We start from the raw sequence: 15,039 nt of genomic DNA on the forward strand, positions 1-15,039 counted from the left end.
AATTACAGCAAGACATCCCTGTTCCTGTACTCGAATCCTCTCACTATGAAGGCCAACATACCATTTGCCTTCTTTACTGCCTGCTGTACCTGCATGCTTACCTTCAGCAACTGGTGTAGGAGGACACCCAGGTCTCGTTGCACATTTCCCTCTCTCAATTTATAGCTATTCAGATAACAATCTGTTTTTGCTACCAAAATGGATAACCTCACATTTATCCACATTATACTGCATCTGCCATGCATTTGCCCATTCACTCAGCTTGTCCAAATCACACTGAAGCATCTCTGCATCCTCCTCACAGCTCACCCTCCCACCCAGCTTTGTGTCATCTGCAAATTTGGAGATATTACATTTAGTTCCCTCATCTAAATCATTGATATATATTGTGAATAGCTGGGGTCCCAGCACTGATACCTGTGGTACCTTACTAGTCACTGCCTGCCATTCAGAAAAAGACCATTTATTCCAACTCTTTTGTTTCCTGTCTGCCAACTAGTTTTCTATCCATCTCAATACACTACCCCCAATCCCATGCGCTCTAATTTTTCATGCCATTCTCTTATGTGGGACTTTGTCAAAAGCCTTCTGGAAGTCCAAATAAATCACATCCACTGGCTCCCCCTCATCAACTCTACTAAGTTAGTGTACAGGTACAGCAAGTGATTAGGAAGGCAAATGGAATATTGGTGTGAATTGCAAGGAGAATGGAATATAAAAGTCAGGAGGTTTTACCACAGCTATACAGGGTGTTGGTGAGACCCATTAGAATTTGAATGAGAGGTGATCTCACTGAAACATATAAGATCCTGAGGGGGCTTGACAGGGTGGATGCTGGGAGGATGTTTGTTCTTGAGAGGAGACTAGACCAAGGACAGTTTAAAAATAAGAGATCTTCCTTTTAAGGCAGAAATGAGGAGAACTTTCTTCTCTTAGACGGTAGTTAGTCTGTGGAGTTCTCTTCCCAAGAAAGCAGTGGAAGCAGGGTCATTTCATTTATTTAAGGCTGAGTTGAAGAAATTTTTGATAGAGAAGGGAGCCAAGGGTTATGTGGGGGAGCGGGGGGTGGTTAGGGAGACAAGGAGAGTGCAGTTGAGACTACAACCAGATCAACTATGGTCTTATCGAATGGCAGAAAAGGCTCAGAGGGTCGTATTGCATACTTCTCCTCCTAAGTCCTATCTTCCTATGCTTCTATGTATTGACAGTCTGACAGTACAACACTCCATCAGCACTGACCCTCTGATAGTGCAGCACTCTCTCAGTACTGACCCTCCAATGGTGCAGCACTCCCTCAGTACTGACCCTCTGACGGCACAGCACTCCCTCAGTACTGACCCTCTGACAGTGCAGCAGTCCCTCAGTACTGACTCTCTGACAGCACAGCACTCCCTCAGAACTGACCCTCTGACAGCGCAGCACTCCCTCAGTACTGACCCTCTGACAGCGCAGCACTCCTTCAGTACTGACCCTCTGACAGCGCAGCACTCCCTCACTACTGCATCGGAATTGTTGACCTTCACGTTCTGGACTTCGGATTGAAACCACATAGTTTTGTTTCAGGCAACAGAGGATGACTCACAGAAGCAGGTCAGCGCTTGCAAGACAGGTGCCGCTGATGAGGTTTCAATTAATAAAAGCTGCACGTTTGCTCTGAGCTCATGGTGTCTGAATCCTGATTGAATTAATATGGCCCCGTTTTTATACAAATACACTGTATTATCTGCCCATGCTAATTAAAATCTGTGCATTGGAGAGAATATAAAGACCTTGGGAAACTGAAATCAATCATCTCACTTCACATCAAGTCACTGGAGCAATTTAATTTTAACTTTTTAATTTAAGAAACATTCTGTGGATGATTCCTGTCTGAATCAATTTGCTTTGGATTATTTTGAGATGTAATACAGCTCCCAATTTTAGCCTGGATTTGAAACTTTATTCTAAAGTTTGAATTCTTCTCTCATCCCCAATCTGTGGATTCCTATGCCTGTTTCGTTTCCCTGCCTGGGATCACAATGCGATAGTGCACAATCAATGCTCAAAAATTGAAGATCGCCTGTGACTGGTCAGGTTGTGATCAAAGACAAGAGTTATCAGTACAAGGATGTAAACCAGGCAACGAGGAATTTACACATCAGCAGGACGATTGCAGTCTGAAAGGAGGGACTGATGTTCCAGTCCGGCGCTCTGTTGGTAAAGAAAAGGCAATAATCAAACCAAACAGGGTGGAGAGTTTCCCCACGCGCTAGCCTCACTGCTGGCCTTTCAGAAGCTAAGACCCCAGCTGAGCTGCTTCTTGCATTTTCTGCCTTTGTTCTGGATTTCCAGCATTTGTTTATTTTGGCACGAACGTGAAGTTGGACGATTCAATGCTGTACCACAGCACGGTGTGACACAGAACACTGTTACTGGATCGTCAGCAAGTGGTAGATGTGTGTCAAATTTTCAAACTGACCCCATTAGAACTGGGCAAACACTCACTGCAAATTTCCCACTCTGTTCTTCCAAACTTGAGGCACATTTTGAGAGTCGGTTGCACAATGCTGGAATACATTCAGGGAAAAAGGGTTTTGGGGTTCAACACTGGTGTACAGTAATGGTGGATACAGGTCTGTCACTGCATAACACTGGGGTACAGTACTGGTGGGGACAGGTCTGTCACTGTATAACACTGGGGTACAGTACTGGTGGGGACGGGTCTGTCACTGTATAACACTAGGGTACAGTACTGGTGGGGACAGGTCTGTCACTGTATAACACTGGGGTACAGTACTGGTGGGGACGGGTCTGTCACTGTATAACACTGGGGTACAGTACTGGTGGGGACGGGTCTGTCACTGTATAACACTGGGGTACAGTACTGGTGGGGACGGGTCTGTCACTGTATAACACTGGGGTACAGTACTGGTAGGTACAGGTCTATCACTGTATAACACTGGGGTACAATACTGGTGGGGACAGGTCTGTCACTGTATTACACTGGGGTACAGTACTGCTGGGTACAGGTCTGTCACTGTATAACACTAGGATACAGTACTGGTGGGGACAGGTCTATCACTGTATAACACTGGGATACAGTACTGGTGGGGACAGGTCTATCACTGTATAACACTGGGGTACAGTACTGGTGGGGACAGGTCTATCACTGTATAACACTGGGATACAGTACTGGTGGGGACAGGTCTATCACTGTATAACACTGGGGTACAGTACTGGTGGGGACAGGTCTATCACTGTATAACACTGGGATACAGTACTGGTGGGGACAGGTCTGTCACTGTATAACACTGGGGTACAGTACTGCTGAGCACAGGTCTTTCACTGTATAACACTGGGGTACAGCACAGGTCGGTACAGGTCTGTCACTGTATAACACTGGGGTACAGTACTGGTGGGGACAGGTCTGTCACTGTATAACACTGGGGTACAGTACTGGTGGGGACGGGTCTGTCACTGTATAACACTGGGGTACAGTACTGGTGGGGAGGGGTCTGTCACTGTATAACACTGGGGTACAGTACTGGTGGGGACGGGTCTGTCACTGTATAACACTGGGGTACAGTACTGGTGGGGGCAGGTCTGTCACTGTATAACACTAGGGTACAGTACTGGTGGGGACAGGTCTGTCACTGTATAACACTAGGGTACAGTACTGGTGGGTACAGGTCTGTCACTGTGTAATACTGGGGTACAGTACTGGTGGGGACAGGTCTGTCACTGTGTAACACTGGGGTACAGTACTGGTGGGGACAGCTCTGTCACTGTGTAACACTGGGGTACAGTACTGGTGGGTACGGGTCTGTCACTGTATAACACTGGGGTACAGTACAGGTGGGTACAGGTCTGTCACTGTATAACACTGGGGTACAGTACTGGTGGGTACAGGTCTGTCACTGTATAACACTGGGGTACAGTACTGGTGGGTACAGGTCTGTCACTGTGTAACACTGGGCTACAGTACTGGTGGGTACGGGTCTGTCACTGTATAACACTGGGGTACAGTACTGGTGGGTACAGGTCTGTCACTGTATAACACTGGGGTACAGTACTGGTGGGTGCAGGTCTGTCACTGTATAACACTGGGATACAGTACTGGTGGGGACAGGTCTATCACTGTATAACACTGGGGTACAGTACTGGTGGGGACAGGTCTATCACTGTATAACACTGGGATACAGTACTGGTGGGGACAGGTCTGTCACTGTATAACACTGGGGTACAGTACTGGTGGGGACAGGTCTATCACTGTATAACACTGGGATACAGTACTGGTGGGGACAGGTCTGTCACTGTATAACACTGGGGTACTGTACTGCTGGGCACAGGTCTTTCACTGTATAACACTGGGGTACAGCACAGGTCGGTACAGGTCTGTCACTGTATAACACTGGGGTACAGTACTGGTGGGGACAGGTCTGTCACTGTATAACACTGGGGTACAGTACTGGTAGGTACAGGTCTATCACTGTATAACACTGGGATACAATACTGGTGGGGACAGGTCTGTCACTGTATTACACTGGGGTACAGTACTGCTGGGTACAGGTCTGTCACTGTATAACACTAGGATACAGTACTGGTGGGGACAGGTCTGTCACTGTATAACACTGGGGTACAGTACTGGTGGATACAGGTCTGTCACTGTATAACACTGGGGTACAGTACTTGTAGGTACAGGTCTATCACTGTATAACACTGGGGTACAGTACTGGTGGGGACAGGTCTGTCACTGTATAACACTAGGGTACAGTACTGGTGGGTACAGGTCTGTCACCATGTAACACTGGGGTACAGTACTGCTGGGTACAGGTCTGTCACTGTATAACACTGGGTACAGTAATGGTGGGGGCAGATCTGTCACTGTATAACACTGGGGTACAGCACAGGTGGGTACAGGTCTGTCACTGTATAACACTGGTGTACAGTACTGATGGGGACAGGTCTGTCAATGTATAACACTGAGGTACAGTACTGGTGGGTACAGGTCTGTCACTGTATAACACTAGGGTACAGTACTGGTGGATACAGGTCTGTCACTGTATAACACTGGGATACAGTACTGGTGGATACAGGTCTGTCACTGTATAACACTGGGATACAGTACTGGTGGATACAGGTCTGTCACTGTATAACACTGGGGTACAGTACTGGTAGGTACAGGTCTATCACTGTATAACACTGGGGTACAGTACTGGTGGGGACAGGTCTGTCACTGTATAACACTGGGGTACAGTACTGCTGGGTACAGGTCTGTCACTGTATAACACTGGGGTACAGCACAGGTGGGTATAGGTCTGTCACTGTATAACACTGGGGTACAGTACTGGTGGGGGCAGCTCTGTCACTGTATAACACTGGGGTACAGTACTGCTGGGTACAGGTCTGTCACTGTATAACACTGGGGTACAGCACAGGTGGGTATAGGTCTGTCACTGTATAACACTGGGGTACAGTACTGGTGGGGGCAGCTCTGTCACTGTATAACACTGAGGTCCATTGGGCCTGTGGTGTGCTGGTGGGGAGAAGTGTCAGATATAGGATAGGATTGGTAGGTACAATTTTATGCAATGAGCTGGACTGAGCATGATTTTACTCGCAATTTACAATCTGAACGTGCTAAATCAGAACACTCCAAGTCTCCTGTGGTGCTTCTCATGGCTAGTCTGCTGTCAGCTGTTGAGATGTGATGTTTAGTTGATGATATAGACCAATGATATAAGTGACCTTAAGGTCCTTCCTTAGATACACTGCTTTGAATAAACACACCTTGAGCTCAATTTATGATGACTGTTTCACAGATGTTTTCTGTAGATTGGTCTCCCTGCTTGTATACTTCCCTGATTTCCATCCTTAGGAAGACACAAGTTCTCAAGATTAGGAAACTGGTAATACTTGATTGCCTTTCTTAATTTTTTATGTTTCTGATGCCTGTTCCACCATGTGGTAACATTGCCTACATCATATCAGTGACTACAACTCAAAAGTACTTAATTGGCTCTAAAGCAATTTGGAACATACTGAAAGGGGCTGTATAAATGTAGGTTTTGTTTCTCTTTCATTATGCCTACATGCAGTTGGCAGAGTGATTGTAGCAATGGTGAAATTGAAGGCCAAATGTTGATTCTCTAAGGTTAATTAATCACACAGCAATTGACTGATATTAGGAAAGTCCCAACAAAGAAATCACTACATTTACAAAACCGTTCCACTCTGTAGCTATTACAACCATACCATTCTGACTTCTCTGGCACCAACCCACTGTCATACAATTGTGTTGTACACTATGAATTTGCAGCCTATCCACAGGTTCCATATGGTGTTACATTACATTTGTACTGAATAAATGTGCAAATAGTATTTTTTAAAGCTCTAGGGGCAGAATTTTGCCCTTGTCAGGAGGGCTCGGCGGGGGCAAGCGGAAGTGGGCAGGAAGCCAACCGCTGCCTGACCTCGATTTCACGCTGGCGGGCCAATGAAGCGGCCCAACGTGAAACGCATGCTACAGCCCTCAGCGCTGCGTGTGTGGTGGGGGGGTGGGGAGAGGAGGGCGAGCGTGGAAGTTTGTGCATGCGCGCAGGAAAAGCTCCCTGAGGCACAGAGATTTTGAACAGTGAAAATAGGAAGTTTGAAAATGTTTATAACATGTCCCCTCATGTGACTCTGTCACCTGAGCAGGGACATGTTAGAAATTAATTTGAATTTTTTTTTAAATCAGTGAACCAAACCTCATCCCACCCGCGGATGAGGTTTCGCAAAAAATCCAAAGGCCGCCTGGCCTTTTCGCCTGCCCGGCAACCGTATGAAAAGTTTAATTCAATTGGTGCTTCAAAGGCCTTAATAGGCCTGTTAATTGTTGGCGGACTCCTATGCACACCCGCTGACCGAATTATCGCGCCAGTGCGCGATGATGTCCAGACGCTCACCTGACATCATCGCACATCATTTTACCCTCACTCGGTTTGGGGGCGCCTGCCCCCATTGAGCACAATGTTCTGGCCTAATTGTTGTTTGAGGTGCAAGGCAAGTAGCCAAATTAGGTGGAAAAATGTAATTAATAAATAAGAAACTCCAACAGCAAAAAAAAAGTGTGTCAGCAAAATCCCGAGAGAAATCATTTCTAGAAGCTCTTAATTCATCGGTTTGGGTTTCTAGAGGGATCCTTCATGTTAAAAGCCCTTTATGCTGTTTCTCTGGGATTTCAGTGGATTTTTTTTTTTGACCAGAGTTGTAGTGGATGATCGGGAATCCTCACCCCAGGAGAAATTTTAGTCCCACAGTGTGACCAACTTCTGCTAGGTTTTTAACAGGGTGGTGCAGGGTCCGGTGAAACTAAGTTGGGGTAGGAATTTGTAAAGCTTTTCTTTAAGTGCTTTTAGTGACAAATAGGGATTTCATTCCCAGACTTTGCAAGAGTAAGAAAATAGGCGATAGTGAGTCCACACCCTGTTTTGCATCACTCCCAGTTTTTATTTTCTTACATTTATTTTGATGAGGCTCAAGGTTCCCAAGCCTCTGGTGCATCAACATAGCTTGTCATCAGAATTGTGTCTACTTTAGGGCATAATGAAAAGTTAGACTGCTATTTACATGCTGGTTTAAATTCAGAAGAGAATTTTGAGAAGTGTTCAGTATTTAATTTTGTGGTACTAAACATTAAAACTGACCCCATCCCCCCACTCTCAACCCCGTGACCTACCCTGCATGAATAAAGGACAGCATATTGTGGAAATGTGTAGCTGTGTAATGCAACATTTATATGGGAAGTGACATGGGTGCTTGTGGATGTGGAAGACATAACTTTGCTGTAAAGTGAAATTTTGATTAATGTTAACGGACAAGTTACAAGAAGTGAAATAAAAGCAGAAAATGCTGGAAAACTCAGCAGGTTTCACAAAGAGTGAAGTTTTGTTGATAATTTCTTCACTTGGGGATCATTCAGTAAATTTGGTTCTTTTTGTTCATGGTTCATGGTGGGGATCATGACAATTGGCCAGGGAAAAAGCCCCCTCTTCATTCTAATTCTGACTGTGGAAACATTTACATTCACCTGAGTTGGTATATGGATTTGAACAAAAGTATTTTTGAATTCATGACACTATCTTATCTTTCTTTTATGTGAATTCTGCTACATCCTGGACAGAGAAAAAAGCTCCCTCTACACCGTCCCCGTCAGACACTCCCAGGACAGGTACAGCACGGGGTTAGATACAGAGTAAAGCTCCCTCTACCCTGTCCCCATCAAACACTCCCAGGACAGGTACAGCATGGGGTTAGATACAGAGTAAAGCTCCCTCTACACCGTCCCCATCAAACACTCCCAGGGCAGGTACAGCATGGGGTTAAATACAGAGTAAAGCTCCCTCTACACCGTCCCCATCAAACACTCCCAGGACAGGTACAGCACAGGGTTAGATACAGAGTAAAGCTCCCTCTACACTGTCCCCATCAGACACTCCCAGGGCAGATACAGCACAGGGTTAGATACAGAGTAAAGCTCCCTCTACACTGTCCCCATCAAACACTCCCAGGACAGGTACATTATGGGGTTCGATACAGATAAAGCCCTCCATTGTACTCTTAATGAATTTTCTTGTCCCAGCGACAGGAGGCTGAATTATTCGTAATGGTTGTTTATTACCCTTGCAGAGAGAGATCACATTCTGATAGCCATTGTGCACGGTTTGACCAACATCTGCAGTCCTGCTTACTAAATGATTGGAGTATTACTCCAGTATAATCCATACCCTAATAACTTCATGGTAAAGCTGTTGAAAATTGTGAAAGGTGACATGATTCCTTGAACAAGACTGAGCCCCAAAATAACGGCAGTCCTGAATTCTGTGGATGTACAGCCCCCAGGAACCAGGAAGACTATTCAACAATCATCATGTAGCAGTCAGGCAGCCAACAGTGAGAGAAGAACTCTGAATCAATCTGTTTCAGATCTGCTTGACACAGGTCCTAGAGGTAAAATGTCATCCTGTTAACCTCAGCCATGTGGTCGTTTTCATTTTGCAAATTTTGAACACAGGTTATACTAAAATATATTTTGGAGAGTTTCTGAGATTGAAGTTTACTGGAAGAAGTTTCCCTTTAGTGTGTCTAAGTAAATGAAAACTGTTTTTGTTTCACAGCGGCCTGGGGCGAATTTGTCCGCTGTGACATGATACATATTTGCTCATGTTTGCTTTCTGTAAAAAAAAACCGCTCAATGATTATTCTTCTCAAAAAGAAACAAAACTCAGATTTCAGGCAGAGATTATGTTGGAATCCTGCAAGAATTAAAATAATCCCATTTTTAACATTTCTGTCACTCTAATCAGTTAGCACTCGGGGAAGTGGTATGACTATGGGAGCTGTCACACTAGCTCTTCCATATCATACACAAGCGTGTATACACAAATGATGAGAGTTGGGGTGGTGGGGGGTGGGGGAGGGGGGGGGGGGGGGGGGGGTGGTGGTGGGGGGGGGCGGTGCGGAAACCGAAGAAAATGGCATTTGCGCTTAGACAGAACAGAACAGCAGAGATGGCTGAGGGAAATTCTCACTGTTAGGAGCAAATATTTTCCTCACACTTGTTAGTTGGAAAGTGATGGCGGAAGGGGAGACGGGAGAAGGGTTTAAGGAAATGCTTTCTTATGGAAAACGAGCTATCCCCCCCCCACCCCCCGCCCCTAGAATGATGAAGGCATGCTGGGTAGTCTTGGCAGAGGCAGGTAATGCCCAGAAGTGCTCAGTGTAGCCGAAGCAGATGTGGAGAAGGTGGTGAAAACAGCAGGCTGCCTCACAGCTGAGATCTGCCCCCACCTTGGGAGTTGAGGAGCAAAGATGGGGCCACACCAAGGGGGTTGACCACAGTGAGAGGAAAGCACTTCAGGACACTGATGGCACCATAGGAACCAAATTGTTGTTGTAAAGATTTTACTGGGCCAAGGGCTTTAAAAGCGAGACTGAGAGAGTATTTGTGCTGCAGGAGAGCGCTGCAAAAATTCTTCCTTCCATGCAACTGATGATTCGGGGGCTGGCTCCAGAAGCAAAGGCCATCAAGCTGTCAGATTATTATAAAAACCCAACTGGGTCACTGATGTCCACGTCCTGCTTGGTCTATTTGAAACTCCAGTCCTACACTAACATGGTTGACTCTTACCTACCCTTTGAAGTGGTCTAGTAAGCCATTCAGTTGTACAAGGCTGAGAAAATAAATCAAAATTTGACACCGTCACGAATGTATTAAAAAAAATTCTCTCACAGACACAAACTTGCCTACAAACACACAAGCATGTACATGTATACACGAATACAGACTCCCTTGCGCACAGGCATATGGCTCGATGACATTGGGTGGAATTTTCCCAAATTTGCACTAAGTACAGCAGTGGGCAGGTCCTTTTACCCACCAGCCGCAATGGCGGATTTTCACATCTTGTCATCCCAAACCCGCCACATTATTTATGCACCCCTGGGGGAGCACGCCGTTTCCATGGCGAGCAGGGTCTCATTCACACGCCCGCCATCTCCTCGCCGCTGCTTCACGTTGGGCGCCATGCTTAAAGCCCAGCCACATCTCAGCGCTTCCAGCTCACCACTGCTGCACGGAGGACATGGCCCTGAAACTGAAGAAGACGGCAGCTCCTAGGCTCAGCAATATGTCCTTCAAGCACCTTTTGGAATCCGTGGAGGCCCATGGGGATGCCCTCTACCCCCGCTCTGGCCACAGGATGGGCAGCAACAGCACTAACCTGGCTTGGGAGGTGGCGGTGGTCAGCGCCAATGCCCTTGAAAAGAGGCCAGCCACCCAGTGCCACAAGATGATGAATGGTCTCTTCCGTTCCACCAAGGTAAGTCTCTCTTCTCATCACGCTCAACTCACACACTCACAAACCCATCACACATCCACAGGGACCTCACTCACTGCTGGTTCAAGAGACATCACCATCCACTCTCTCACACACAACGTCATTGTCCTCATCCTGTCCATGGGACCACTCAACACCCAAACAGGCCAAGTATACTTATCATCTGGCCTGGCAGGATTCCTGCTTACACTTTCTCCATCTCTATTCATGCAGGACAAGCTGGCACACAACAAGAGAGAGAGGTCACAGACCGGTGGCAGAATGCCTGAAATTGAGGCCTTAATGAACTTTGAAAACAGAGCCATCTGGCTGGCCAGAGAGGATCCGGACCAGTTCTATGTTGGCGGCGAGGTCGGCCCTGCTCTACCAAGTGAGGATCCAGCAGTACATCATTAATCAGACAACCATGCTCCCCTTGCTCCCGCAGGGACATCCAAGAAACAGCCTATGGAGTCCAAGACCCAGGGCCTCCAATCAAGCCCTGAAGAAATCTCTGAAGAGGAATCTGAAGGCACCTTCATTGAAGATCGCGGTAAATGCAGGCTCACTCTTAAGTTTTAAGAATTAATTAGATAGATACATGGATGGGAGAGGTCTGGAGGGTTATGGACTGGGTGCAGGTCTATGGGACTAGCGGAATAATATTTTGGCACAGACTAGAAGGGCCGAAAGGCCTGTTTTCTGTGCTGTAGTGTTCTATGGTTCTAAGACCCATCACAGCGCTCACCCACACCCTCCACCAGCGCAGGGACACTTAACTCAGTGGGACCTAGTTCTGGAGTAGCCTTGGGATCACAACCTGGTGAGCACATTGCACTCTCTGATCCACAGCAGGCGGAGAGAGGGACTTCCCAGGTCCCTGGCACTCAGATGACTGCTGGAGGCCAGAAATTTGCTGAGTCCGAGTCCGATGAGGAGCCTCTGGACTTGGTCATGTCACAGTTGCTGGAGCTGCAAAGGCAAACTCAGGAACATCAGGAAGGGGTGTCCGCTGCACTCCTAAAATTGCAAGGCATGAGGGAGGACTCCGTCCGCCTTTAGGCTGAGGTGATAGCGCTGGCATGCCAACACATCAAGATCAACAATGACACAATGGCAGCCGCCATAGAGATCTTGGTCCAGGAGGTTGCTCCTGCACTGCTGCATGGGCTGAGCTCCATCACTGATGCCATTGTTGGCCTCCAACAGTGAGTATGCGAGAGGTGCCAGGCAGCTCGATCTCACTCCAGCTACCCCTGCTCCTCAAGGAGTCATCTGGGGCCCCTGGGCACCCATAGGGAGGAGGATCAGCAGGTGCACACTCTGGGCCCATCCATCCAGGTGACTCTGAGAGGGTCCTGCCCACCCGACTCCCCTCTCCCTGTGACCTCAGCAGCTCCAGCTCCACAGGCCGAGGAGGGTGCCACTGGCACACAGCAGGACCCTCAAAGCAGGCTGGGGTCCTCCAAGTCTCAGCCCTCCAGGGTCATCACAGACAGGGCGCCACAGTCAGCAGGCTGCCCCCACCTCTGCTGTGGATGTCCCTGGAGCACCAAGACGTAGCTGCAGGATTAGGAAATTTAAGGAGAATTAGTTGTACAGCCTGGGCACTGGTGTTAATCACTTGGACATACTGTTCACGGTCGTCAATAAACTCCCAAGAATGTCTCCCTGCCTATGGTTCCTTGTTCTGATGAGCAGTGTTCTTGTCACTCAGATGTGAAACCTTTCTGCATAAGATAAAGGCAGGTGTCTCAGTCCAGGGCCTCTTCCCTGTGCTCTGTGCAGCCTTCAGACCAAAATGATGGTCCAGCCTCACACTCACTGCAAACATAACTGATGCCTGCACCTCGGTGGTGCTGGTCATTGATGCCAGAATGTGGTGGGCAGGTGTCACAGAGTTCCTTCATTCTCTCCGTGTGCTCTCAGCACCTTTAATGTGGGGCTGGCCCCCATCTTTTTAGCACTCTCAGGAATTCAACAAGGCTCCTTCGACAGCACCTTCCAAACCCATGACCACTACCATCTAGAAGGACAAAGGCAGCAGATAGATGGGAACACCACCACCTGAAAGTTCCCCTCCAAGCTACTCACCATCCTGACTTCAAAATATATCACCGTTCCTTCACTGTCGCTGGCCTGATAATGATAATGCTGATGTATGACAACGAGGTTCCCAATGTCTGATGGTGGGAAACGCGGCCCGCCATGCAATCGCGAACTGGTTTCATGCCTTCATAAAACCGATCGCGCCATATTGTCCGCTCACACCACCGATCAGCCCGACGCCGGTGGGCACGGAAAATTCCACCCATAAACGCGTACATACAAATTTCTTACCTTCCACGAAACACTCTCATTCAAACCTTGAATCTTAAAAGCAGCCAAAGAATAAAACTAATTAATAAATACAAGCTTTCAATCTTACATTTTTGAATCCCAAGCCAGAATAAGTAATTAAAAAAATTACAAGAGGAGTGCCCTTATTAGCTAGCACCAGCCTTGACTGTTTTAACTCCTGACCGCCCAGGATACTGCATTAGAGCATGATTCCTCTACTTTGAGGTTGAGTAGGCAAGAACTGAGAGAACTCACTCTCTACTGACCAGTTTGATAAATTCTATGTAATTCACTGTAGCACAAGGATTGAGCCAGGAACTGGGATGGTTTGTATGCCTACGCAGTCACATTCTGCAATATTTCAGTGACTCTCTCTCAATGACAACTAAACGATATTCTGCAATACTTGTCCACACTCGCACAACTATTATTCAAACTCTGATTGGTTACGTTCCAAAGAAGGTCCACATAGCTCCAGTTGCATTTGGGAACTATGCCTTCACACATCTCATCAATTCCTTCAAACTCAATCCTCACCCAATATTTGTCTTCCTTTTCCTCGAAATAATCTCAGCAGTGATGCTGCTTGGAGCCAGGTTTCACATTTCCAGTTTGCTGACGAGAAATCATTTCCTCCAAACTCCAATCAAAATATGGAAGGAAAATAAGAGAGAGAGAGAGGGATAGAGAGAGAGAGAGACAGCAACTCCCCACAGAGTCTAACTTACAAAACCTGCTCACAACAGTCTGTGAGCTGCTTCCTCACTGCTATATTCAGTGACTTCTCCCCAGTTCCCTCAATGAAGTTGTCAGTGCTCCATGTTAAAAAGTCTGAATGATGTTGCATTTAATATGCGTGTCACATACATAAAATTGTCACACATACAAATCTGTGTCTTACTCCCATCTGATTAACTCAAGAATTTATGAAACAAATAACACCCCATATGTCAACCATCCAATGAATAAACAATAACTAAAAAATTGTGGGTGCATGAACAGAAAGATCTGGAGTGTACGGACGTAAATCTTTGAAGGAGCCAGAACAAGTTGAGAAGTCAGTTAGAAAATCATTTGGGACCCTTGGTTTCATTAATAGGGACATAATGCACAAAAGCACGGAAGCTTCGCTAAACCTTTATAGAACACTGGTTAGGCCTCAGCTGGAGGGTTGTGTCTAACTCTAGGCACTGCATTTTAGGGAGGATGATAAGGCCTTTGGAGAGGGTGTGGAGGAGATTTACTAGAATAGTTCCAGGGATGAGGGGACTTCAGTTATGTGGAGAGACTGGAGAAGCTGAGATTGTTCTCCTTAAAGCAGAGAAAGTGAAGGGGAGATTTAATAGAGGTGCTTAAAATTCTGAGAAGATTTTGATAGAGTAGTAAGGAGAAACTCTTTCTACTGGCATACAGAGTTGATAACCAGAGAGACAGAAATTTAAGATAATTGGCAAAAGAACCAGAGGGGGAGATGAAGAGAATTCCTTTTTACACAATGAGTTGTTGTAATCTGGAAGGCGCTTCCTGAAAGGGTGGTGGAAGCAGATTCACTAGGAACTTTCAAAAGGGGAATTGGATAAATACTAGAAGGAGAAAAATTTGCAGGGTTATTGGAAAAGAGCAGGGGATTGGGACTCATTAGATAGCTCTTTCACAGAACCCACACAAATTTGATGGGCCAAATGGTCTCCTGCTGTGCTATATGATTCTATGATTCTACAAGAATAAAAGAGGAAGAAAGCAATTAGCCTCCACTTGACCCCCAGGATGTTCTTGTTTTAAAACATCAGTTAGACTCTTATGGCCTTATAAGGGGAGGCTACAGTTGACACAGCTTCATCTTAGCAGCAGAATAATACCT

At 46.6% G+C, this 15,039-nt stretch overlaps 1 protein-coding gene across 2 annotated transcripts in view; it reads right to left on the minus strand.

The window, feature by feature from the left end:
- mdfi (MyoD family inhibitor) overlaps positions 1–15,039 on the minus strand; it is a 113,050-nt gene that overhangs the window by 4,744 nt on the left and 93,267 nt on the right. The window lies entirely within an intron of this gene.

The sequence above is a fragment of the Carcharodon carcharias genome, chromosome 9, assembly GCF_017639515.1.
Source record: "Carcharodon carcharias isolate sCarCar2 chromosome 9, sCarCar2.pri, whole genome shotgun sequence".
NCBI lineage: Eukaryota > Metazoa > Chordata > Chondrichthyes > Lamniformes > Lamnidae > Carcharodon > Carcharodon carcharias.